The sequence below is a fragment of the Meleagris gallopavo genome, chromosome 3 (genome assembly GCF_000146605.3).
Source record: "Meleagris gallopavo isolate NT-WF06-2002-E0010 breed Aviagen turkey brand Nicholas breeding stock chromosome 3, Turkey_5.1, whole genome shotgun sequence".
Lineage (NCBI taxonomy): Eukaryota > Metazoa > Chordata > Aves > Galliformes > Phasianidae > Meleagris > Meleagris gallopavo.
This window is the reverse complement of record NC_015013.2, coordinates 27433987-27461021: the sequence shown is the minus strand read 5'-3', so window position 1 is coordinate 27461021 and position 27035 is coordinate 27433987. Positions and strand designations below refer to the sequence as shown.

The 27035-nt window shown below is 38.3% G+C and overlaps 2 long non-coding RNA genes across 4 annotated transcripts; one reads left to right on the top strand and one right to left on the bottom strand.

Annotated features, from left to right (window-relative positions):
* The first annotated feature begins 1399 nt into the window (after positions 1 to 1399).
* On the top strand, positions 1400 to 26732 carry LOC116216446. Of its 3 annotated transcripts, none has more exons than XR_004159190.1 (5): positions 1400 to 1435; positions 20955 to 21046; positions 21713 to 21816; positions 23413 to 24154; positions 25240 to 26731. It is a non-coding gene; the product is annotated as an uncharacterized LOC116216446 (long non-coding RNA). The 3 variants fall into 3 exon arrangements; XR_004159191.1 differs by having other exon boundaries at positions 23413 to 23490; positions 25240 to 26688; XR_004159192.1 differs by lacking the exon at positions 1400 to 1435 and adding an exon at positions 7323 to 7437 and having other exon boundaries at positions 25240 to 26732.
* Positions 7451 to 12192, bottom strand: LOC104910177. Its single transcript, XR_792873.2, has 4 exons — positions 12103 to 12192; positions 11206 to 11810; positions 7964 to 8072; positions 7451 to 7835 (listed from the first exon to the last, which is right to left on the bottom strand). It is a non-coding gene; the product is annotated as an uncharacterized LOC104910177 (long non-coding RNA).
* Positions 26733 to 27035: the final 303 nt, after the last annotated feature.

Here is a 27035-nt window from a genome sequence, read left to right as displayed (position 1 = left end):
TTGACATTCAGCTGCAGCGAGTTATTTTTAGGAAAATGACTTATCATACCACAAGGATGGAAGCGTTGGCACCCAGGTCACCACAGCTGTGCTCTTTGGTTCATTTTTAGGTTAACTTACATTTCTAGATCTTCGGAAAGTGTCTGGTTTGGGAACTGGAAGGCTTCAGTAACATCAGAGCTTTTGTCACAACTGAAGAAATAAGAGTGTCATCATCACAGGAGCCATCAGCCATGTTGTCATCCTTCTAACTAAGGGCCAGAAAGGATAAGCATGCTAGATGTTTGCTTGAGAGGATACCTCTTCTATCCTTCAGTCTCACCAAAACAAAGCAAAGAATCTACATCCATTTCTTTTCAATCTGTAAAGTTTTTTCAGGGAAATTTCAAGACTTTGCAGCTATGTTTTTACAGGTATTAAGAGCTACAAAATGTGCTTTGAAAAGCTTACAATTTAAACCGATCACTAGAGAGAAAGGAGATAGGATATAAGGGCTATGCTTCCCATATTACCGCACTTACCTTCAGCTGAGATATTTGATAACTTTGTGTGAGCCAGCATAACGGGATTCTCAAAGCTCCTTTCCTACTGAACCAAAGCCTGGTTCTCTGCTTTATGCCAGTCTGTTCTGGGGCACATCTGGCATTTGAGTGCTGGAGCAAGAATACTGTGTTTTTTCTGTAGTGTTGGTTTTTTTGGGGGGTGGGGGGAGGGGTATGCTCTTTTCTAGAGACTCAACTTGGCTGGAGAGCTGTATTTGAGGAAAATACCACTCCATATAGCCAAAATAGGTTGTGTTTCTCTTTGCATGTGAGTGAAATGGGGTCCTTATCCAATGAACTTTCAGCAGGATTATTCTGCTGGTGAGGCACAACAGTGCGCAGTTGTACCATCGTACCTTCTCCTTGGGTTCAGCCCAGAGATCACCCTACATCCACAAGCAGCACATGACCCTATGCATTAGCTATGCTTGCTCAACCCCACTGACAGGAATGTCTGATATGAAAAAAAAACCTTCCCCCACTAAGAAGTGTGTTGCAGTTAATTAGTTCTAATACAAAATAAACAGGTATCCTTTTCCAGCAGGATGTAGATGCTTCCTCCCACTTAGAAGTTAGCATTCTGCACATCAGCTGTGTATACATATACTGTGAGATGTGCAGCCTTCTCCCATCCAGAATAAAGAGTAAAAAAAATGCCAGAAGATATTTATACCCTTTCTCCTCTTCAACCCTGTTGCAGAAATGCTAAGCAGTGATTGAACACCTGGTGGGAAAGCAGGGGCAACCCAGGGGAGTTCACATGTATGCAGTACACCTGAGTGACTGAAATGGGTGGAGCAAGGATCCACGCCTTCCCAGACCTCATTTAAGGGTTGGAAGTAAAGTTGAGGGTATTTTGCTGGAGATCCCTACCTACCTGAGACCTTCCAAAGGTAAGCAGTACTTTTCCTTCATTTCTGTACCTGTAGCTGTTGCATTTGGACTTGTCCTCATTTCCTGTAGCTAAAGACTTTGCCACCTCACTATTATTGCTGTAATTTTCCATCACGTCATAGTGTTACAACCCCACATTTGAAGTTGCTGCTTTACAGTGATGGCTGTATCCTGCTTCTATTTGGTCTATAACACGTAGGCTAGTCAGGTGATGACTCTGAATCAGAACAGACGTCATAGCCACAAATATTTGTTTCTAGTGCTACTTAATACTCACTATTTGCTTTAAGATAGCAACTCAGTTTCTCGTATGGTAATTTTCACTTGAAAGCAGGCCTGCAAGAATCTCCAATTGAAGCCTGCACTGACACAAAGAAGTAAGCTAAACTGTGTAGGAGTTGGAGGTGAAGAGAACACAACTGTAGTCCTGAAAATAGTTTTGATAGGATTCACATGTCAAATTCTCCTGGGTCCTCATAGCCTGGAGGAGAAAAAGGGTTCACGTGTATGGTTAAGATTCATTTTTGATTCAGTTTTCTGAAACAGTTCTTCAAATTGTTTCATTCACTCTTGCAACACGAATTCTGAGGAAAGACAGTGATTTGTAAATGATGTAGTGGTTTAGGCTCTGAATACCTCTTCTTCAAAGAAAAGAAAATGAGCAGCAGCCACTTACAGAGCATGGGGGCTTGGTACTTGAGTGTCCTGTGCTAGGAACTCAGATTTGCTGAGGTTTGGGATCTGTCTTCTCAGATGTTTTTCTTTCTCAGGAGTGCATCTGTGAAGGAGCTAATTAAATTTTTACTTGGGTTTGGTTTTGGGATGGAGGAGTACATGTGAAATATCTTTGCAGCTTGGGAGGTATTGATGTTTTGTGACAAATAAATGAACTGAGGTTAAGGAACTGCTGTTGAGGGAAAATCTCTGATTTGCAGAGCTGAAATTGATGGTAGATAGTCTTTTTCCATTATTAGTTTTGATATTTTTTGACAATTTTCAGTTATGTAAGTTTTGCCCTGAACACTGTTCTTTTTTTCCCTTCTCATGAGCTTTGGTTTACTGAAGTTTTTCCCTCAAGTAGAGACTTTTAAGTCTTTATCTTCAGATCTTGTTCAGTTCTGATTCAAATGATGTTCTGTGAGATAATTTTTTTCTTTTTTTACCAGTTAGTAAAATAAGATCTGGATGAATTGACTTTCTTCAGTGCTCTGTATAATGTTATTATCATTACTAATATGTGAAAGTCATAACATAAAATAACATTGAAGTTGCTATCTTGGCTAAAACATCATGACTGTAACAGTGGCATCTAGTGCTACAAGCACAAGCTATTACTATATAGGTCAGGTCAGTCTTTTTGCTCCAAAGCTATGTCTGCTTCCACTCTCCTGCTTCTTTTCTCATGCTTAAAAATAGCCAGTACTTGTGGTTGTTAGTGTACGCAGAGAGATGCAGAAGGAATTGATTTAAATCCTGCCAAAACTAACATAGATGAGTGTCAAACCTACTTCTGCCTTTGCCATGATTGCCTTGACAGTTATTTTGGGATGGCTCTCTTTTAAGATTGGAGCCTACTGAGAAACCTTATTGTAACCATGGTCAGAATTAAAAAACTCTTTAAAAATTTTCCATCAAGAAACTGATACTGTCTCATGCTGCCCAGGAAAAAAAACAAGTGGCCAAATTTTCTTGTGGACAAGCTCAGACATTAACTTTCTTCCACGAAACTTTCAGTATATTTTGAAATTCTTCAGTCACTACACAAGGACCTTCCAAATGTCAAATTGTAGTTCTCAATTAAACATCCCCCATCTCCTCTGCTCTGGCAATTGGACAAAGCAAAACAAATAATTTGGGGAGTATTTGCTGTTTGTGAGGAGAATGTGTTTGATGTCTGTGTGAGGAATTCAGGATAGTGATAGATGTTTCAGAAATCACCTTTGATTTCTTATGTACTCTGAGTAGGTGGTATTTTTGTGGTAGTTTCTGATAATGCGTTACCTTATTTACCTCTTTTGGCACAACACTCGGCAATTCCTTAAACATTTTTAATCCCCTTTTAATGTCATCACTGCAATTAGCACGTTCCTTACTGTCTGTGGAAATGACCAAGATCATCCTAAAATAGTGTAGTTTGACTGCAGCTGCATTCTATTTTGCCATCTATTCTTTTTGTTTGGCCTCAAAAAATTGGGATGGGCAATCATCGCAGACCCTGGCTGTCAGTTGGTATGGGAACAGTCCAGTTCATCAAGATTTAGGTTACAATAACTGAATTAACTGTAACCTTAAGAATATACTTCGGTCTGCTAGTGATTCATTATGCCATTGTCCTCTATGAGTTGCAGCAGTACTCCTGTGTGTATGAGGAATATGGGTTTTTTCTTCTATTTTTAAGGTCCTTTTGCTGATTTAACTTAGTAGTAAGAAATAACAAATTTAACCACTCTGGGGAGGAAAAAAAGGGAATTAATAGTTTTCTGACCTTCAAGGTTGTCACTTAAGTTACTCATTATTAGGTACTTTCTTGTACTGTTGTTTTATTGATGAAGATTGTTTTTTCAGAGTTTGCTTGTTTGGGTTGGGTTTGTTTGTTGATGGGGTTTTTTTTGTTGTTGTTGTTTTTGTGGTTTTTTTTTTTGATGGAATGAAAGTGGCAACAAGCATGGCAGAGCTGAAAGATTTTAGAGCATCACAAAATAACATCATCAGAAAGCCTTGGGATCATTGTGCTAGATAGCAGCAGTGAAAAGGGTGTGACTACCCAAATTCAGCTGTGCTGTCGCCTCTTTTGGCTTGGTGCTGTGCAAATAATTTAAGAAAAGAAATAGAAAAAAAAGGTAAATGCAGGCTGATCATATGGCAAACATTCATCAGTAGATCAAAAACTAACAAATTGAAAGGATCTTCTCAGTGCCATTTACTACAGTATAAAAAGATTTCAGTACCTCTACTGTGAGAGGTGTTTCTAAATCAGCTAATTCATCACAACTTCTTACAATATATATATATATATTGTGTGTGTGCGTACACATACACACAATGTATATTTTTTTTTCCTTCAGTGTAAGACAGCATCCTGTGATGAGAGTGGGTCAAATCAGACTTTGTTCTTTTACCCAGATGGGCTCTGCTTTCTCCAATATGATAGTCTTTGATTTGTGCTGACCTTTGAAGTAAAGCATGGTAAAACCTCAAGAAGATGAAGTGTGAGAATGTTTGTATTGGAGACTTAGTTTTGGAGAAGGGGTGGTGAACTTCTGTAGAACTTCTCAGAAACAGAAGGATCAAAATTCTGCCTTTGCTAGGCACTGTAGTTGAAGTATGTGCAAGTCCCAGCTACACCCCTTTACTTGCACGTTCGTTCCCAGTGGCCTGTAACAGCAAGTTAAAAAAAAAAAACTTTGAAAATGAGCTGCTTTCATAAAATAAAACTTGTAAATGCATCTCCACCAGAAATCTAGAGCATGATGATGCAATATTGATCACTGTATTTTCCTGTGAAAAGACGTTTTTGTTTTTCCTAACACTCTGTAAGCTGAAGGTTAAAGGGTAAATTCTTGCATTGCTTTTTCTCAGTCTGAATCTTATCCAAGAGATCAATGAGATCCAGGCTTTGTGTCAAAAGCCCTCACGTAAATGGGTGAGCTCAACTTGAGAATGTGTGAGAAAAGCCACGAGATAAATAATTGATAGGACAAATCTGAGGGAGAAAGCTGACTTTTTTAAAAAAAATAAGCTGTTTCAGCCTGATATATAAACAAAGCACTCGATTGTTCAGTTAGGTTTCCTTTTTTTACCATGGTTCCAAGTAATGGAGGGAAAAATTTTTCTCTGGAAATGTCATCCCACTTCTTTCCTTGCAAGTGCTCCTAGACCAAAACATCCTTCCAGCACTGTTCTAGCACCTCACTTGTACACCCCAGATTTCTTCAGAGTTCTGTGTGCACCATCTCATGAACGTGATCTCTACTCTTCAATTTCCTGACTGGCATGGCACCCATGTCACTTAAATATGCCAGAACCAGCTACTTCTCACTGGGGAGAAGGCCTAATACTGGGATTGGTTGCCATCCCTCGCCTCTAGCCTTTTTTCTGCTGTCTTTGGGCTTTAAACCTCAAACTCAGCCTTCCTAGGAGAGGCTGTGTGTGTTCCTAGGTGACTGAAGTGTGTATAGATGAAAGATTAAGATTGAAATTTAGGACTAAACTGATGTGATACAAACTGTGGTGTGCATGTCTTCAGGGCCAATCTTTATTTCAGATGATAAGCAAGTGATATTTTAAGGTGAAAAATTCCCTTCATCTTGGTATTTATTAGTATCTCTTTTTTTTTTTCCTCATTTATTTATTTGTATTGTTATCTCGGGCTTGAACTGTAGTAAGAAATCTACAACAGCCTCAAAGTATCTTGTTGTAATATGTCTGGAAGTGGAGCTTGGGATAACCCTGTAATGAAGGCACATAACCATATGCTTGTTTTGAAGACAGTGTCATAAAAAACAAACTTCTTCTAAAACACACAAAATGCACTTAGGGAAAGGCCTTTTATTGCCTCACAGACAGGACTCTTGCCAACTGCCTCCACTAACAGCTTCTCTGAACTTTTTATACATACTTTTTATACATAATGAAAATGGTGTGTTTAGATGATGAGGCATTTCTTTTCCAAGCTCAGGTTTTAAAAGACTCAGTAAATGGATATGGTGGAGTTCAGAGTACTGTATTAGGAAGGAGAGTACTGTAACACTGCTATAGCTAGTGATGCCACCCCTCCATATTAAGTCTAGAACTTGCATTCACTGAAGAATTGGAATTAAGAGGATGTTTTGACGTAGGAAATGTTATTGTATTATAACATTTTTCTTTGCCTTGTGAATTTATACTTCTTAGGCAGCACACCTGCACTAGAGAAACAGTATGTATCTGAAAGAAATGCTGTTTATTCATTCATGGGGCCAGCCTATTTTAAAAGAAATAAACAATAAAGAGCTCAACTATTAAAGCACTTCCCAGAAATCCAGTGTTGAATTATTTAGTTTAGTTCAATCTGCAAGCTGCCATGAAATTTCATTATTCAGCAAGTCATTGTCCCCCACACCTGAACCAAATGCTGTTACGAAGGAGCCTTATGACTTTCTGAATGCTGAATTTCTAGCAAGCTTCAGGGTTTTACTTGCTCTTAACAAGGAGCTCTGTAATTACAGAGCAAAAGAGGATAAGGTGCTGTGAAACCAGAAGATATACAGTGCATTTCCTGGGATGTCTAAGTTGCAAATAGTCACTAAATGTAACAGATAGCCAAATGATTTTTGATGTCACTTAAAAATCAAGTATAATCAGAAGGCAAAGTGAAACACAGCATAGCAAGTAAGTTAGCTTGAGCCCTGACAATAGCCTTGCGTTTTGTCTTGGCTAACAAGATGTGCCTCTCCTCTAAGCATCTGTCTCTTTTGCAGTTTCAGGTGCCCAGGCACCTGTGTTTAGTTATGAACTAGGTTGTTGCTGCACCACATGTTTTTGTGTATAGAAAACACCCTGGGACTGGATCACTCTTTTTTATTATTCTTCTATGAAACAGCTCTCTTATTTAGATAAGTTCACTTGACAATCTGAGTGCTAGTTTTCAATTATTTGTTTTGTTTTCTAGACTTCTTTTAAACCTAGTAAATGAAACATCATTGGAAAAATAAAATATTTTCCTTCTTAGCTCAGAAAATACGTGATGTAAGCTTACAAGAGTGCTGACTAGACAAAGCGTTAGGTAGTACAAGAGTGTATGGGGACTGCTGAATTATGGCCTGAACCTCTAATTGATCACCTGAGGCGAGCAGTGAGTCAGCCATGGGAGCACAGGTGAAGGCAATTCTCCTGTGCTGCCGGAAGGGGTGGAGCCTGGCTCCACCTCTCCTAGACCCATTTAAGAGCTGACCACCAGTGGGGAAGGATCTCTTCTGGAAATCCACTACACTGGAGTTTCCTATGTGAGCCCAGGTTACGGGTGAGTGTATCTATCATTTCTGTTCCCTGTTTTGGTGTAATAACATCATAGCCAAGCTCTCTGTTATGTCTTAACATCTGTATATTTGTTAATTGTACACTGCTATACCATAACATGGGTATATTCATTAATTGTACAATGGGCAAGTTTTTGTGAGCCAGCTTTATTAGCACTCAAGTTTCTGAACTCTAGCCACAAGCTGCTCTGTGCTGTACTTTGCTTTTGCTTTACTGTTCTTTAAGCTTTTGTGTAAGGCATTGCCTGGGGGACAAACAATGCTTTATGTTCTCAGTGATGTCCATCATTTAATTAATTTATGGTGTTTAATAAATCTTGTCTGAAAGGACAGGTCGTGATCAGGTGATGCTGTCAAACTTAGCTGGACAGTACTACAGTTCCTGGGGAAGAAAGAGAAAGAAAATTGCTGTTTCTCATTATTTCTCCACTGCCAACAAGTTTAAAAAAACAAACAAAAAAAAAAAAGCATAAATCACATGAAAGAAGTGTGCTTTCTGTTGACCATTACCTACTTAGTCTGTAGTGCAAATGCTGATTTTCCTTTTGGAATGGACCTGGGAGTTGCCTTCAGTATCATTGCCAAAGCACATTGCTTGTCAGTTCAGGTCTTCAAATATCTGGCATTACAAGCAGTGAAAACAAAACATTATTCAAACCTATGTGTTGCAGAAAAGATATTGAGTTGTGGAAAATTAGTAATAGAGTGAGATAAAAAAAAATGATTTGTGATAGACACCAAGGAAATTTCCTTTTAAAAACAGTCAAAAACAAAACACAACAACAAAAAACACTGCTTTGAAGTATCACTGCAGTCCAGTTTTGTTAATACATGTTTGAGGAGAATCTCAGAGCTGGGATAAGATTTAACTTCAGAGTGTAGCATGCAGGAGATGGGTGTGCCAGCAATCCCTGGGTCCCTGCCTTGGTGATTACCTAGTTGTCTGCCAGGGTCAGAGGGTGTGGAATAAACTGGAGAGGCAGGTGTTCATATAGCAGCAGGAAATGTGATCAAGATCAGAATAAAAAGCGAAACTAAGAACAAGACATGCATGAAATTGCATGAATGTGATGAGACTGAAATATCACCAAATTTTTTTTAAAAATCTGGTTTACTCGTAGTGTAGCAGAGCCATAAAGATGGAGAAGCTGACTTGTTTATGCAGAATACCACTGAATAACTCATCTTCAATATTACTTGTATATCTGTTGAGTTTATTCACAGTTAACCTTCAAAGGCTACAAGAATATTACAGTGCATTTCAGTGGACACTAATCAGTGCTTCTTAAGAGACAAGAAGTGGCTTCATGTGTTAGGAGCATTTTATGAACTGAAATATTTGTGTGGTTTGAATTTTTATTTAGTTGGTTTGGGTTTTTTGTTTAAATCTGGTCTAGTCAGGGTTTTCATATAACTAGACTGCTGTTTGATATATGAACAGCGGGATAGGGAAATGCTTCTGTGCAGATTATACTGTCTCACAGTATATTTTTTTGTCAACAAATGTTCAGAAGGATTATGGTAATATACATAAATGTGGAAATAACAGTAACTAATGTCATTCCTGGACAGAAAACACAGGCTACTTATAGCTCTCCAAGATTTGCACCACTAGCCAAATTAATAGAGATCCAATTAATGCAAAACACAATGTTGCCAGCACACTTCCCATTTTATAAGGCATAGTCTCAAAATCACTCAGAAATTCTTCATGGCTACTGATGCTCTTTGGCCAGTTGCAGCCAGTGAAAAAGCTGAATCCTCCAACCTTTGTCACCACCCCTAGCTTCCCTATTCCCAATGGGCTGTTCCCTTAAGTGTCAAGAAAGCAAGTGGTTTGAGTTGTTGTGGTCTTGTTGGTTTTGTGTTTTGTTTTCCATTGCAGGGAGAAGTGTAGTTTAACAGTTGAAGACAGAGAAAATGTTCTAGACATGAGAAAGATGCTCCCTTTAGACACATGAGCTTCAGTGCACTGGTGCAGAAACACTTCTTCCTTAAGCCTTCTGATATGACTTTAATATTTTTTGATGGCATGACAAACATAGATTTCCACAGACATTTATTTGAATACTTTAAAAAAAAAGTACTTAGTATTTGAGCCCTGTTTACATTTCCAAATGCCCAAGCAAGCAGTTTTACTTGCAGGAATCTACTTGGGAATTTCTCATTTTTAAGCAGTGATTGGAAAGAATTCAAAGAAATCGAGACTTGATTTTAGAAATGCAGCATTTACAGAGTAATAAAAATGATAGTTAATCATCTGAATAAAAAAATAATGTGTGCATTTTTAAAATACTTATTTAAAATACCATTAAGTATGATAGATGAATTATCTGCTGAATAATTATTATATATATATTCATTTTAAAAATATTAATGTTAAAAAAAATCTAACAAGAAATTCAAGGAGACATTATCCACAGAGTTCTGAAATTCACTGTTGAATAAATGAACATCGTGAATAAATCAGTGAATCAATCAATGGTATTTTCTCAGTGTGGTGTTGCAGGAAGAAAAAAGAAATCCCCAGCTGAGCAGAGATACTTCAATTTGTGGATTCTAGTAATGAGATTTAGGTGGGTTTACTATGAGTCATACATATCACTGCAGTGGAAGCTACAAAGTGACACACATTTCCACAGCCCATACAGTCAGTTGGAACTTGGATGGCTTCCCCCCCATGTCTCCATTCTAAAAGTACAGGGCAGGGAAGATTTTGAAGGGAGGATATCTCTTTTTCTCCATTAAGAGTGCACAGAAGTGTTTTTTCACAAACTGCCTACCTACACTGCAGAACCACTTGGAGTCCATGTTGCATCTAGTAGAACTGCTGACAAAAAAAGCCATTCAATTATGTTTTAAGTGAGGCTTCTTAGTAATGGGAGTCCAAATGAAGAGTGTATTCTATTCACATGATCAGCATGGGAGCAGCCTTGGCACAAAAATGAATAAATAATTAAAGGTAATTTTACAGTCCAGATTCCAGCTAACTTTGTGCTTTAAACACTGCTTTAGACCTCTTACTCTTTTTTCCTGAATTTGCTGAAAGGATGAACTTTCCTCAGAGTTGTTAGAACATAATTTTATTCTTCAGGCTTATCTCAGGCCATTTGGCTGAATTATTTTGAACAAAAATTACCTGAAAATATCTTTTGATCTCACAAGAATTCTCAACTTATGTTGTTTCTATACAGATTTTTATAACTCTTTCCCTTTTCTAGAAATCTGTAGGTAAAGAGCCTGACTTCAGTTCTCCAAAAAGTAAATACCAAAACTTTTTTTCTTAATGAAAAATTTAATTCTGCTCCTTTTAAAATCCATATATTTCTGAGGTCTCTGGCTCACTCTCTATGTATATGTAATTGTGAAAAGTTTGATTTGAGAAATAATGAATAATGGGATGCCCAGTGTATCTGGTGGTAGGAGGGAAATCACTAATTCTGAGCTTGTGAAATCATACCAATTTACACTTCTTAGTAACTAAATCATTCACAGAGGGGGGGGAAAGTAATTGCAAATTGAAAGTAGTATAATGGGGGGGGAGGAATCTGTGGGTAACAAAGATTCTTTGTGGAATCAGCGTGAGCTAGAGTTTGTTTAAACCTGTTGGACAAGTTAAAAGTAGAAATGGCCTTTTCTTCAATTAAGAAATCCCCTGGAATTGTTGACTGCTCTCAAACCTAGACTTGGCGAGATTGTTAAATAAACAAAGTTTAAAAAAAAAAATGTTGTAAATGTCATGATAGAAATACCTTTGAGGAGAGCTTTGAGAACTGAGACTTGGTGAGAGGCTGGCAGATCTCCAGCCTTGGCTTTTCAGTAGCTTCCAGCTTTTTCCAGAAGGGTGGAGTTGTTCTTCTTCACTAAGCATCATATCTTGGTCCTGGCTACCTAGTGCCGGATCAGGTGTGCTTTGGAAAAAGTCTTGGGAAGAGTGACCGTTAAGAGCAAGTTTCACAATTGCTTTGATTACTGTATGCTCTCTAAATGTCTCCTGATATTCAGATTATGTAATACATGTTAGCACAGTGGTGCTTAATGGAAAAATCTCCAAATGGTATTACCATCTCAAAACTGCTGTACTCTTATCTGAACCTAGCTGGTTCCTATTAGTTGCTTAATATTTAAATCTGTTGATAAAAGCGTGATGGAAAGAATGAGTTGTGCATTAGCTATCTTGACATACCTCCAGTTAACAACGTTACTTGGTAAAACCAAGTGACTGAACATGAAGAATATAGTTCAAAAACAAATTAAAAAGTACCACAAAACTTAAACTCTTGCTGCTTCTCAGGTGGAGAGCTCTTCCAGCAAAAGAACAAACTCTGTTCTTAGGCAGACGTGTTTTTAAGTGCTCCTGAAACAGATCACAAGCAGAAAAACTATTTCTAGTACAAACTACAATCCAAACTTTGTAATCCATACTCATGATTATAGGAGAAATGGAATGAAATGTTTTTCTGAAAATCTGTCAGAAGAGATGTTTTATAGAAAAAATATAGTAATATGTACATTTATCTCTTAACAAGCTTTTCTTAAAAAACCTTCTACTTGGTGTTTGAATTACACAAAATGTAGGAAGTTAATCAAACATTAGAAATTCCTGACAAAACTAGATGCCTCAGCATAGCATATAAATTCATCCCTACCTTGAGACAAACAGCCTTCTGGTACACACAGCTCCTGCCTCGCATGAAAGCATCTATTGAAAACCAACGTTGTGGTCATCTCAAGGGCAGCCTGCACAGAAAGCTTGAGCAAGCTCTCTGACGAAAGCAAGGTTTATTTGCAGTGCCTATTCTCAAAAGGCTGTCTGGATTTTAGCAAAGCTAAAGAAAGTTCAGAGGAGAAAATGGTGATGGTGGAAATACCTGGACTATCTCTTTCCTCAGAGTAATAAATTCTAATGTGAATGTAAGAGCGAAGAAAGGAAACATTTCCTATTGCTGGCAAAAACTCTTTGCCAAGTACTGGTGGCAAGGAATTTAGTTTAAAGAGAAAAAATGTTTATGATCTTAACGGGAAAGAAGCCTTGTTAAAGTATTACAAAGCTGATCTGTGACAGTAAATTTTATCTTTTCTATCCTTACTGATCACATTGAGACAAAGAAACAAGCCAAAAAGAAATATACAAGGTCAAATGGATATCTTTTATGACAAATCCCGTCTTGAAGAGATAATCAGAAGTTTGAGCACTATAGCATACACTGATCTGGTGCAATGTATGTGTTAATAGAACACTATTTTACTAATAAATTCTGTCAATGAATAATACAACAGTTGGCAATAAAAACTCAAAAAAAAAAAAAGCTGTCCTCAAACTCCAGGCATGACAGTTTCTCATGAAATAAATTCTTTCTCAGTAAATGATTTACCTTAACCAAATTGTAGCGACATTAAAGATTCATCTCTTGTTATGGCTATGTATTGAATTATAAAGGGAAGGCTGGAAGATATTATATAATGAGTGAAGCTACTATTTCAGTGTCTTGTTCAGGCACTGCCAGCCAGCTGATTTACTTATGCCCTGTGCCAAATTACGTAAGAGCATATCAAAGAGACAGAGTGGCTTTTTTTCTGCTCTTGTGATTGGTCAAAAATATGAAAGAAAATAAATCTTCAGATCTGGAGGTATTTTGGTCCCCTTCAAGCATTTCTTATTTACAACTGAGGCAAGCAGTTTTTATTTTTGAAGGTAAATAGCAATGTGGATGTTTTTTAGAGGATGCAGATTTTTAATCTGGTGGAGATCGAAGAGACTCAATGTTAAGAGGTGTTTGCACTTTTACTCCTTGCCTGAAAAAGTAAAAAAGAATATCTCATAAGATAACAAGCTTTGCAAAAGCCATCATCTTCACTGGGAATAAAATATGCACAGTTGAGGAAAAATGAAGTCTTTTTCATGTTAATTTGTTTTCTATTTTTTCTTTAAAAAGCACATTTTATTGGCTTGACAACCACGTGAGTTCCTGAGGTCTTTGTTTTTTTTTCTTCTGCTAACAGTGTAGGTTAGTGACCGTAACAATTAAAGCAATACAAAAAAGTAAACTCTTCTTTCTTTTTTCAGTATGCTGCTCTTGATAGAAAATCATAAAGCGCTGAACTAGATTTTGGCAGGAAAAAGTATTTGAGATCAATTCTTAGCAAACCTTACAATGGTTTAGATGTTAGACTAAATCAAAGCATAATTAAAATTCTGTTCTTATTGAGCACTGCTGGCTCAGAAAACTGTACTGGAGAGTGCTTTTTCAGGAGTATTTAAGTATGGGTACTGTAGGTATCGGTGTAAACCATGCCTGACCTATGCATAAGAGAAGAAGAACAACTGCAGAATTGACTACGAAATAGACAGAACAGAAGAGTGTTTAGGTTTTCTCCTTTCCACTTCCATATTCCTAGAAGTTTGTGTGTTGCTTCATCAGTTCTACTTCATTTGTTGGAAATATTATATTTTATTCTCAATAAGAAACTCTAAAATTGCAAAATTTTCCAATTCTCTTCCACTTGTGTTTGGGAAATACTAATTACATGGTTCCTAATTGTGTGTTAGGGCTGCGCTGTGGGCAAGCATGAGCCCTGAGATAGTTGAGCCACGGTGCAAAGGTCTTCCTTCAGGAATAGAAGCCAGTAAGGCCTGAGATGATAAAACACACTATAGGTCTGTTCTTCATCTTATGAAGAAACTCATGGTGGGCACATGCAGTAAATGTCCTAGTACTTTCTTATATATCAGTGACTAAATAACTGTACATCTTGTGATTTGAGATGCTCATCTATTGTGTAGCAAACAGATGTGTTGCCCACCTTCCAACAAAAAATGTAAGAATTTATGACACTTGGTAGCCTATTTTTGTTGGCTCAGTTACATTTTCTGTAAAATGCACATAATTCTCAATACTGTACTGTTCCATAAGCCTGTTGTAAAATCTAGGTAGAGTGTTAGTAAAGCATAGTAAAGCATATGAAGATTTACTTGTAAAAAGTTCTATGTGCACTCTAGATGTATTAACTCTTTGAAGACAGAGGTTACTAAAATGATAAGTCAGGAAGCTGAAGATTTTAAAGTAAGTCTCATTTAGCACACATTTATATAAGGAATAGGACAACTAAAGAAAACACTTAAACGCAAGCTAATTTTTCATTCCCCAGTGTTTCACTAGGTACTAGCATCTCCTTAAAAGCTTCTGTAAGGCTAAAATTTCAGCAAAATTGTAACGTTCCCAAACCTTGCAGGTAGAAATAAGTTAGCATAAGATGAGATGGGTCTCTGCCTCATAAACTTTGCATTTTCATTCATATAAAAAGTTGCTTCCTTCTTGATGTGTTATGATGAAAAATTATTTGCTGAGTTCCGCCACCCCAACATAGGTCTTGTTTTTTGTTTGTTTTTTTCTTTTTTTGTCCAATGCCTCCTGGTATTTTACCTTTCTGTCCTCCCCTCTCTTTTTTTTTTTTTTTCCTCAGCACTGAAAAGGCAGTAGTTTGTTTGAAGCAGTCACTCTTTTGGCTGGATGGATGCACTCATTGCATAAAAGCTCCACAGTATGTTCCAAGGCAGCATCTGGTACTTTTCGTTAAAGTTTATTTTTAACAGGAAATAGTTCTGAGATCTCATTTGTAGCTGAAATGCTGTCTTCTCAAAGCAGCACAATTAAGCCTGCCCCTTTAAAAGAAGAGAGAAAATATGATGGCATGCATTTCTTAAGGTAGAACCATGGAAGGCTGTGACTGCTTTGTTGTTCATAATGTTTGTACAGTGGTGCATATCGGTGTCTTTTATATGATAATGCTGTCTTTGAAGTCAAGTTGTGTCACGAAGGCTGTGTGCTCAGTGCCGGGTTTTAGACACAAGCTTCAGCAAATTGCTAGTTTTATTTTTAAAGTGTTTATTTTATTTTATTTTTGTTTTGAAAGTGTTTTATTTTCTATTGTCAGAGGAAATTATCGCCTTCATAATTTCAGTTGGTATTGCAGTGTTCCTGGAACCATTGCAGCCATTGCTGTGCTAAACTGTGATGTCACAACACTTTGTGATCACAAGACAAGAACTGGGCAGGAAGCAAGCGTAGCCTCTTACCGAGATGTGACCAACAGCCTTCTGCAGCGAGGCTCAGGGCAGAGGCAGGCAATGGAAATGGCTCTGCATTCCCTTGATGCTCCCATTGGGGGAGCAGTAGGGCCATGGGCATGGTTGGAGCATTGCAGACAAGTGTTGGGCAGCTGCAAGGGCTGCTGGAGCTAGCTCTGTGCTTCTGCTCTCCTTTGGTAGCCAAACAGCAGCAGCCTCCATTCCAAGGGAAGCACGGAAGACAGCCTACTGCAGTTTTCCAGCCTGCTGGTGCCAGGCCTAGTGGAGCAGGAGAGAATCGCTGGCCTGTTATTTCCACATGAACTGTCAGAAAACATCTTGAAGCAGATGTCTTGTGTTTTAGCCGAGTACAGTGAGTCATCTGCATGCCCTTCAGCATTCAGAGTTCCACAGAGCTTTTTAATGGCTGTGGCATTTTACTCATGATCTGATCTTATGTGCACGTTCCATATAGCTGAATAAAATCCAGACCTTCATCTGGGGAAGGTCTGTAGCACCCTGCTTATCTTGGTACAGCCATGAAGCTGGCATGAGAGCAAGATGAATGGTATACACATGGCATGATGTTGTATTAGCAATTGGAGTCCAAGTGGCATTGCTGCAGGAGTTTTCAGGGCCACCAGCATTTGCAGCCTTCCAACAGCCCTCACAGACAAAAGGCTTGTTGTGAGCTGGCTACAGGCTGTGAGGTACAAGCGCAGCTGTGTGCTCTGTTCATGTTCCCCTCCTTCATCTTAACACGTACTTAGGGACTGATTCAAAGTGAATTGAGAGAAAAGCAAGGTATCCTCTGAGTGGTTTTGGCTCTTAATAGGAGTAAGCTCTGTCTTTCCTACAGATGCAAAAATGAGTGTCATAAATCAGATAAATCACAGTCTTGCTGCATTTGACAATCCAGTGCAGCAGCTAGTGATGGCAGTTGGAAAGTTTCATTTTCTCGTACAGCCTTTTTGGTGCTTGCTTGTCTGCATCTTCCTTCACTTCTGACCAGCATGAAGGCAGTCCCCATTCAGTGCTATCTTGTTAGTCAGCCCCTGGAGCTGGATGGAAGTGGTAGAGGAGGACCCATATCCAGATCACAATTTGGAGATTGATCCAAGGGTGGGGGAGAACATGTGTACACACCCGTGGCCTACAGAGCTGGCAATGAGCAGCACAGCCACTTTGGTCGCATGCTGCTGGCCTTGCCACAAAGCTGAGATGTAAGGACAGTATTCCTGTATGAGCAGGAACAAAGCAAAGCCTCATTTAAAATATTTGCCTGGAGGCGTGCAAAGAATATTCATTTGCACATCTGCTATGTGCTTCATACACTTGATAGCCTGATGTCATTAGTTGATGTGACACCATTCCTTGGAATAAGCCCTCGCTAAATTAAAATGTGTTAAAAACAAGTTTGAAAAAACAAAAATTTAACAGTAGCAACTTGTGTGAGAAATAACAGAAGGAATTTGTGGTAATGTATCAGCTTAGCTGAAGCATATAATGCTGCGGAGCTGATTTTGGACTAGGCTTTGGGGTCTTTTATTAAGCATGCTTTCCCTTTCTCACAGAACTCAATCACTTCCCTTTAAAAGAGAAAAATGTTTTTTTTCCAGCCAGTCATCCTACTTATTCCATAAAAAAATAGTTTTCATCAGATGTCATTTTTGCTTATGATTATTATACCAGACTCTCTAATGCACTGTTAAGTATGTTGTACTGTTAAGTATGTTGTGGAGGGAGGCTAACTTTAGTGGCAGCCTTCCAAGTGCTGCTGTTTGTTGTTTTATTCCATGGTCACAGTGCACATTACCTTTCTGGCTAAGATGCATCCATTTTAGCAGAACAGTCTCTGTATGACAAATAGTTGCTTAAGAGATCTGAAAATTGACTGTTATTTCAGAGAGAATCAGGCAGCAGGAATGATTCTTCTCCAAAAGAACAAGGCCTCAGTTTCATCTGTTGATTAATTGCAGACTAATTTTAATAGACTTTGAATCCTGAATACTCTCTCTGAACTGCATGGACTCTGGTGCTGAATTCCTAGCAGTTGCTTTCTCGGCTAACTAACACAGAGTTTCTCAAACCACAGGTTGCTCCTGCAGCTCAAGTCATGGCCAATTCTCTAATGTCTGTAGAGAATTCCTATTTAATCTTGCATTGATGAAGATGGAATATCACACATTGTGGTTTAACCTGGCAGGTGGCTTAGCACTACACAGCCATTCGTTCACTTTCCCAGCCATGATCCAAATTAAATCTTCCTTTTTTTGCTATGGGAATGGGAATTCCCAGTAATTCTTTCCTGCATGTTTCTTGTGAGTTATTCTCTTAAAGTGAGGGGATGTAATGAATAATCAGTCAGTGTATGAAACTACAAGAGGGTAGCAAAGCTCTCACAGACTACAGTAAGCAAACAGTAGAAACTGAAGTATTTGATATCTTAGAAAAAGAACCTGAATGCACCAGACAGTAATATTTCTACATTGTGGCTGATCAAAAACTGCATCATTTAAAAACTACACTAAAACTTTAAATAACTTATTCCAATATCTTTATTAAGAAGGTTTTAATCTGGTAATCTGGTTTTCTGTGTTTTTGTTTTTTGTTTTTTAATGTATTTGATAGCACTCAGTATCACAGCTTTATTCTGTCTCTGAAGATGGTCAGGAATGTTCAGTTTGCTGGTGGTGTTTTGTTTTGTTGGTTTTTTTTTTGGGGGGGGGGGGGTCTTGCATTCTATTCACACTGAAAACTAATAGGGATCAGTGGCTTAAATATTTTCCTGAAGGGAAAAAATATCCAACATACGATATATTTACTGTGAACATAAACTTGTCCTGTGAGGTTCTGGAGAATAATGTGACTATCTAGAGAGAAGGGTGATAGTTTGAATGTGTAACCCCATATTTTTCTAATCAAATTTGAGGCAAAGATACCTTGGCACCTGGCCCACTGACATATCTAGTCATTGAGATCTGAGATCCTGTCTGTACAAACAGGAATAACAGAAACAGGGTCTTCATTTTGGGGGGAAAAAAAAAGGAAAAAGCACTGAACTCATTGATACCTATGAACTCTGAAATGTCAGCAAAAGCGGTATGAACAAGGCATAACTGCCTAGGTCATCTGTAAGCTCCTTGTCACTAGATACTAATGATGTATGAAGAATTCTGCAAATAATGTAGTATACAAGTTGCTCTAACATATATTAAATTCCATGAAGGAAACTGGTAAATGAATTAAAAATTATAGAATGGTTTGGGTTGGAAGGGGCCCTTAAAGATTATCACAACTCCCTTCTCTGGGCAGGGACATCTTTCACTATGTCAGGTTGCCCCCATCCAACATGTCTTTAAATATTTTCAGTGATAGAATACCCACAACTTCACTGGGCAGCATGTTCCAGTATATAATCACTCTCACAGTAAACAACAAGACTTGTTTGACAGGACCTCAACAGGCTAGAAAGCTGGGCAGAGAGGAACCTGATGAGGTTCAGCAAGAGCAAGAGTAGAGTCCTATACCTTGAGAGGAATAATTTCATGCATCAATACAGGTGAGGAGCTGACCTTTTGGAGAGGAGCAAAGGAGCTTTGCAGAGAAGGATCTTGGTGTCCTGGTGAGCAACAGGTTGGCCATGAACTAGCAGTATGCCCTTGTGGCCAAGAAGACCAGTGGTATCCTTGGGTGCACTCAAAAGAGCATGCACTCAAAAGGTCAAGGGAAGTGATCCTTCCCCTTTACTCTGCCCTGGTGAGGCAGGGCATCCAGAATGCCACACCTGGAATACTGTGTCCCGTTTTGGGCTGCTCAGTTCAAAAAAGGCAGGGATGTCCTAGAAAGAATCCAGTGGAGTGCAACAAAGATGATTAGGGGCCTGGAGCATCTCCCATATGAAAAAAGGCTGGGAGACCTGGAACTCATCAGTCTGGAGAAGTTTGAGAGAGTCGCAGTCTGTACTATTATTGGTGATTGCCATGATCCAGGCACAGGATCTTGTTGAGCTCTAAGAGGTTCACATGGGCCCACCTCTGAAGGCCCTCAACTTCCCTTTGAGTGGCATCCCTTCTATTCAGCATATCATCTGCACCTCTCAGCTTGGTGTCCTCCATAATCTTGCTAAGGGTGCACTTAATCCCATGACGTGTCATTATTGAAGACAGTATTTGTCCCAGTACAGACCCTTGAGGGACACTACCCATGAATAGTTTTTATTGGACAGTTAGACATTGATTATAATTCTTAGAATGTGGCCATCCAGACCACTAATCCATCTAATAGTTCATCCATCAAATCCACATCTCTCCAATGTTAACAGAGACAGTAATAATAGAAAGACTAGTATGCTTTAAGAATATTATAGAAACAATGAAGATTGTGAACTTTCAGAAAAAAATGGATGTTCTATCATAGTTATTAGAAAAATCCACCTTATGTTTGAGTTCATACATTTTTGTGCACATAGTGTTTAGTTGAAAAGAAGCAAGATGTACAGTGCTGATTTCATCTATTACATAAATTACCTTAGCTGCGTTAACTGTATTACATGGAAGAGGAATATTATCCACAATGTCTTCCCTTGAGCTGTTTGGAAATCAGCTACGGCTGCTGGAAAAAATGATATCTAGGAAGCATAGTTTGTGAAAAGATGCTGGCCTCGATGAAAGACTATGCTGGAAAATAGCTCAACTACAGAATGAAGAATATAAACAAAATGTGCCAGGAAAGACAGAACATGAAGTCATATCAAAAATATAATCCTCCAGTGAATCATTAGTGAATAAGTAAATTTTATTAAGGCAGAAAGATTTAGTCAAGTTTTCCTATGTCACCACTAGAATCATAAGCAGTGAACTGGTTAATAATATTCCTCAGTGTCCTCTAACTTTGTATCAGAAATGTCACAGTGTTTAATCAGAGGAATATGCAATTGGAAGCATCCATCTCAATACATGCTAACTAGAGGTAAAATCTGCACTCCATACATAGCATATATATTCCCTTCATTCCTTAGAATCGAGAGTCACAGACCTGTAAGATGAGTGTCAATCTCCTGTATATTGTCTTCTGACAGCAAACTGAAAATTGATGCACTTTTATTGTGTAGGTAACAGCAGGCCATATGTATATCATGTTTCCTGAGAATTGGCTAGAAAGCAGCAGAAAGCGCTTTAGGTTTTGGACCCACTTTCCAAAGATGTCATCTAAGATATTGTTAATGAGTATCTTCTGGCTAGAAGCTCTACCTGAGTGGCTTTGCATGAGATAGCTGTTCTTAATAAGTTGGTTGGTTTGTTTTTCCCCATTTGCTTATTTTCTCAATAGTTGCTTTAGAGAGTTGGTGAATTTAACTTGGTGAATTCATTATCAAACTGGTGTTTGTGAAGCAGCATATTTGATTAACAAAGGTATTCCCTTTTTTCCTAGTCTTTTAAAATAGTTCCAAAGACTGTCTTCTGCCAAGGAAATGCACAGTATAACAACAAAGAGTGGAGTGAATTGAAAGATGAGAAGCTGAGGTAAAGAACTTTACTACTGTAGACTTGAGCAAACTTTCCTCTGTTTTTTAAGCTTGAAGAAAATATTTTGGTATTTGCCCCTTATTTGGACTACCTTCCTCACCATATGATATGTCTGGACAAGGACATTAGAGAACAATTATTGCTTTTCAGGCAAGTGACCTGCCAAGACCTCTTCTTTGGTGTTCTTGCTCAAAGTCAGTATTACCTTTATTTATTTATTACTTTATTTATTTATTACTACTTATTGTATCTTAACAACAAGGAGGTTGTGATGCAGCCACTTGTCTGACATGTTTTATCCTGTAAGAAAATAACATCTCCCTTTATAGTTAATGGAGAAAGAACGAAGGATTCAGCTTTCTCTCCAAATCAAAAAACTTGAGTGCTCAGAACAGAATTCTGTCTCTGGGAGGCACTGTCTAAAGTCAGAGAGGATGAACTGGGTTACCTAAGTTAAACACCTGAAGGTAACAATCCCATAATACCACTAATTTCAGTAGAAGCTGAGAGTATTAAGTAGCACCTAAGAAGTATCTAGGTCTTTGAAAGCTCCATCTGTTATTGAATAAATGAAATAACCAGCAGCTACCAAACAGTAAACAAGACTTTGCATAGCCCTTGTACTTTACAGGTTTATTGAATTTTTTTTTTCCCTTTGCAAAGTACAAATTGTTTCCCAAGAGCAAACTGAACTAGATTTACTGCAAACACCAATGTGACTGAACAGGAACTTTGCAGTCACAGCCAAGCCCCAGGCAGTTACAGAGGTAGGTCACTTGAGAGCATTGCTCTCCTCTTTGCTTCCCACCCCTCTTATATGCTGTACCTATGGAAAGTAAGACTTTTTGCAACAATCTCATACAATCTAGTGAATTTTAGGCAAGCAACAGACTACATTGTTTGAAACTGTTCTGAATGTTCACTATAAATTTTACTTTATAAGTGTTTAGAGAAGTGGCTTTTTACAGCTTAAGAGTTGTCTGTAGGAGGAATGAGGATAGAAAAGGATAGTATCCAGAGCTGTTGCTGCTGTAAAGTTGAGCCTTGTAGGCTGCCTGAAATAATAGTGGTGAGCATAAGGGAAATAAATAAATAAATAATCCAGTATTTTGTTGTCATTGTGAACTTTAAACTATTCCTGCAAGTAAGGCATTTTCTTTATGGAATAATTCTTGCCTGAAAACAATATCACGGAGTCCATCTTGCCATTGGATGCTTACCAAAAATCCTTTTAGGCTGTTGTCTTTAGGGTCATGGAGGCTGTAATTTTCCTGGTGGCATTGCAGGGGAGATAGGCTGCCTCTGGGACTCAACTGCTTTTCAGTGGCTGTATATACATACTGCAAGAAGAAAAATGAAAAGTTGCTTGATATGTTACTTTTTTTTTGTTATTCTCCATGAAGGAAGCTAGGCATCTACAGGTGTGCACATTGTCAGTAGCGTGGTTAGTGATTAAGAGGTTAAGGATAGTAATACAAATTATCCCACCCAGTGACTCTCCTGCTGGAGGGCTGATCAACAATTTACCTGTTCATCTGGCTTCTACGTTTAGGAAGTGGTTATATGCCTGAGAGCATACAAGTGATCATTGTTACTGTGTATATGGTCCAGACAGCTACTGGATTTATTTATGCTTTTTATGTCATTTGGCTGTTTTCCATATTGTGGGTCTCCTTAGTGCCATGCAAAAGTGTTTTCAGATACATTTGAAATGGGGCTACCCTCTACCAGCTCTGAAACCAGAGCTAGCAAAATACAAAAATAAAAATACAATAGCTATAATTTTCTCTGTGAGCATGTTGAGCTTTTTCTTCCTGAAAGACAACAGCTGTGTGGAGATGCTAGTGTTGAGTTTGCTTTGTAGGGCTTCAGATTATATTGTGCATCGGTGTTGGCATCCTTCTCATTCACCAGTGAGGTACCCTGCTGGTGTTCTTGAGATCAGCCATGATGCATTAAGTGCTGGTCTGTGAATGGGGAAATAGCAGTCTGCAAGAGTGTACGACTCAGACTGAGCTCATGTGCCTGGGAGCCCAGAACTGAACATCTTCAGAAGTGAAAAGAGCACTTCAGAGCTAAACATACAGACATAAGCTGAGCATGATGTTATGTCTGCATGTGATCTTATCTAAGTGCTTTGGGAGAGAAAAAGGGCTTTTTTATTATTATTATTGGAGGGGAATTTCATATCTAAGTCTCCTGAGTACTTGCTGGAAATCTCACCGTGAGGCTTATCTGTTTAGGCATGCATTCAAGAAAAATAATTTTTGTTTAGGGGATTTTTTTAGGGGGATTTTATATAACTAAAGGTAGTGCAGGGCTAGGTCCAAGTTTAAAACGCTTTTTTTTTTCTGTTCTTACAGATTCATTCTATCACTACAAAACAAAAGTTGCAGCTAACAAGATGTTTTTTAAATTAACAGTCTTCTGTTTGAAGAAAGGTAGAATACTTTGCTGTTGTATTTCTCTTATGAGCACCTGTGACATGGAGAAAATTTGAGGCATGACTACAGCACTTCTTCTTTTGTCAGGATGGACAATATTTTATGTTAAACTTCTGTTACTCATGAGATGCCAGAGTGATATTATGATAGACCTCCCTATTTGTGTTTGTGTAAATTTTTTATAGGATCTTGTAGAAAAGATGCCTACACTGCCTGCCCTGTAGGGGCTATTGGCTTCCAGTTTTCCTGTAATGTCTGGTTTGCAGTAAATGAAGGAATCAACTTGAAGCATGATAAGGTCTTGCTAGCAAATACTCACTTTTCTGATCAAAGCTTGGCTTCACAACTTTCAGGCTGCAGTGTCCTAGCTATACAGAATAACTTACTTGCACATGCTTGCACTGCTTTCCTAACACAGATCAACATCAGACATGCATGTCTATCTCCTAAAAAAACTAGTTTCTCAAAGGCTGCCTGCAAGGTAGTTTCAGACTGCAGCTCAAATTTCTGATCCTTTAACAGGCTACCTGGTATGCCAATATAATTGCCATCAGAAGATATGGCTGCAAAGAAAAACAGACAGAAATGCTGAAATATTCTGCAGTGCATACTGGCTGGCAGTAATTGATAGCAGCCCCTCCTCTGTACTGAAAATGGCAGGGTAAGAAACAGGCATGATACACCACAAAATGTTATGTCTCCTTTCCACTGGGAATGGAAGTATCTCCCTTATTTAGTCATATTTGTTGCCCAGACACCAGTCGAGACTGGTGCATGCAAGACTGCTAATCATATCGGAAGGCTCAAGTTTTCTTTGCTTTTTCAATGGATTCATGATGATGGAAAGAACTGTTATCCTTGAAATTTAAGTGTACTGGTTACATAAGTTCCATTTGTCTTAAAATGCCATGAAGCATATGCTAAGAGGGTTGTCTCAGTCATAGATGATTATTTTTTAATTGAACTTAATGTTTCCAGAAAACTTGAGATCCCTATAATGCTTGCAAATGCTAATGTTTGCATTAAAATACAATACTAGCACATATGCAATATGCTCCATCCCATCCATCACACCATTAGGGCACTCATCTGCCTAATAACCCTGCTCAAATGGGCTAAGAGTATCATTTATATTTCACATCTCATTTCTGCCTGAAACCTGACAAGAAGATTGTCACATGACAGGGGCTTAAAAATAAAATCCCCTCTGGGTCAGACCTGCTACCTTTGTGGAGATTTACCTCCTTGCAGAAAATAGTGAATAGCCAGCATGAGCTCTAGCCTGCAGAATGGAAATATCAAGCTGATCAGCATTTCCGCATTGCTAGCAAGATAATCCTTCATTTGAGCTGCTTATCTGAAATCTGTCTCGTGAATCTGATGGGAGGATTTACCCTAAATAGTTAATTATATTGTTGCTAAACTTCCTCCTCTCTCCCTTATTCCTTCATTTTAGGAAAAAAAAAAAAGATGCAACTATAAAGACTGTAGACTTCAATTAAACATAAATGAAGTATTATCTTATTTAGGTAGCTTAACATTTACTGAGGCCCCTGCAATTACCATTTTACTTTTATTCTGATCTTACTTTCTTCCAAAGATGCTCACTGCTGATGATCTTCAGCCTGAGCTAATCTGGTTATAACTTTTATCTTTTCTTTTTTTTTTAAATTGCATTTGTTGGAGGTTTTGTGTTTGTTTGTTTGCTTAGATCTTTGAATGATTTTTTTTTTTTCTACTGTTCAGCTCTGACTTAGGGCACTTAGCTGGAGAATTCCTTTGCATCAAGCTAAGCCCTGTCTGTTGCCCTGGCCTGAACTAGGCCATGAAGGAAGTGGAAAGACAGAATGAAGACATCACCAGCTTAATTATTTCTAGAATGTATCTTGTATTCTTTTCTTCTAACTTAACCGCGGTTTCTTTCCATAACTTAAATAATTTGGTTTTTAGGGTATTTTGTAGCTAACCAAATTATACGGAAGTTTTAGTATGATTTGCACTTCTAAGTGCCACATTTGAACACTTTTGTAATAGTGAAAAAGAATTGAAAGACGTATCTTCTTGCATGAAGAAAAAACATGATACAAGTGGAAAAACTTTAGGGTTCACTTCTCACGTACATAATACATTCTGTTCATGCAGTGATACTTCACTGATCACATTTCTCATCCCACCTATTGATACTTTTATGCATTGTTTGCACACAAAACCTCTTTTCACTTGGGAAGAAGTAGACCAGTGAAATCAGTATGTTCATCTCACTGCAGCCACTGGATGAACATCCAATTCAGTGCTTTCTCTACACCTAGATTTTAACAGTATTTTCTAGCACAGCCCATGGAATAACTGTTACTAGGGTCCTGGCCATTAATGTTAATGTATAGCCAAGACAAAGAACTGAAGTATGACAGATTTGATATGAAAGAGAGCATCAAATTACATTACACATTCAGCTTCTACTGAGAGCTCTACTCAGAGGCTCTACCAGTCATGGGGCAGTAGTGTCCATGCGTTTCATTGGCATGATGCACAAAGAAAGCATCAGTTCATGGAAACATATGGGACCCTGCTTGGGATCAAGATACACTTGTTAACTTATTTTTCTGGCTACGCAGAACTGTCTTTTATTCTTATATTTCATTGCAGTTTTGTAACTTAAGCAACACATACTGCAAAAAGAATGTGAGGAAATAAAATGACTTTTCTCCTGCTTTCTTGCACTAAGAAGTTATTTCCTAAGGCTATCTACTTAACTGCAACTGCTGTCTGTGCCTGAAGATTTTAAAAGAAATGACATTCTGGCTCAGCACAGCAGCTTGATTTCTGATTTTGATTTCTTCTGTTTTCCATCAAGCCCTTTGGGGCCCTTATGCTACTGAGATTGAGTAGATCGTTAAAAGGAGATGCAATGGCTGCTATGTTTTCCCTTGACTATTTTTCATGGTTGGCGGCAGGAAAGCTTCTTGCCACTCCCTTATCTGAAGTTTATGTAATGAATTGATTGTAAGCCCTGCTCTGTTAGAACTTGTTCCAGTTTGGCAGAGAGTGTTTATTCTTGAATTACAATGATTCCTGTAGAATTTTTTTCTTGGCTTCAGATATAGGATGGGAAACTTCTTCCTATCACAGGCGTTTTGGAAACTGTCCCCAAGAAGAATCAGGCCCTCAAAAAATAATGAGATGGTGTGGTTTTATAGGAAAACTGAGGTTACAAAGTATAAAAGAATGGACCAGCTCTGATACTGGACACCACATTGAACTTTGTTACGTGCATTGTACTTGAATGAAAGTGTCCAAAGAGATTTGGACAGAGGTGCACACGTCCATGAATCCCTCTGAAGTCATAACCATAGATTATACAAGTGCACATTAGCTATCTCTGTCTACTAGAGTCAGCCTGACTCTCCTTACACAAGTGTTTTAACATACTGCCATTTATGCAGTGTGTGTGTGTGTGTGTGTGTGCGTGTGTGTTTCTGCTGTTCACTGATTTGCTTTCCCACAGACAAGATTTAAGCGTATGCCCAATATCCCAGGGAATC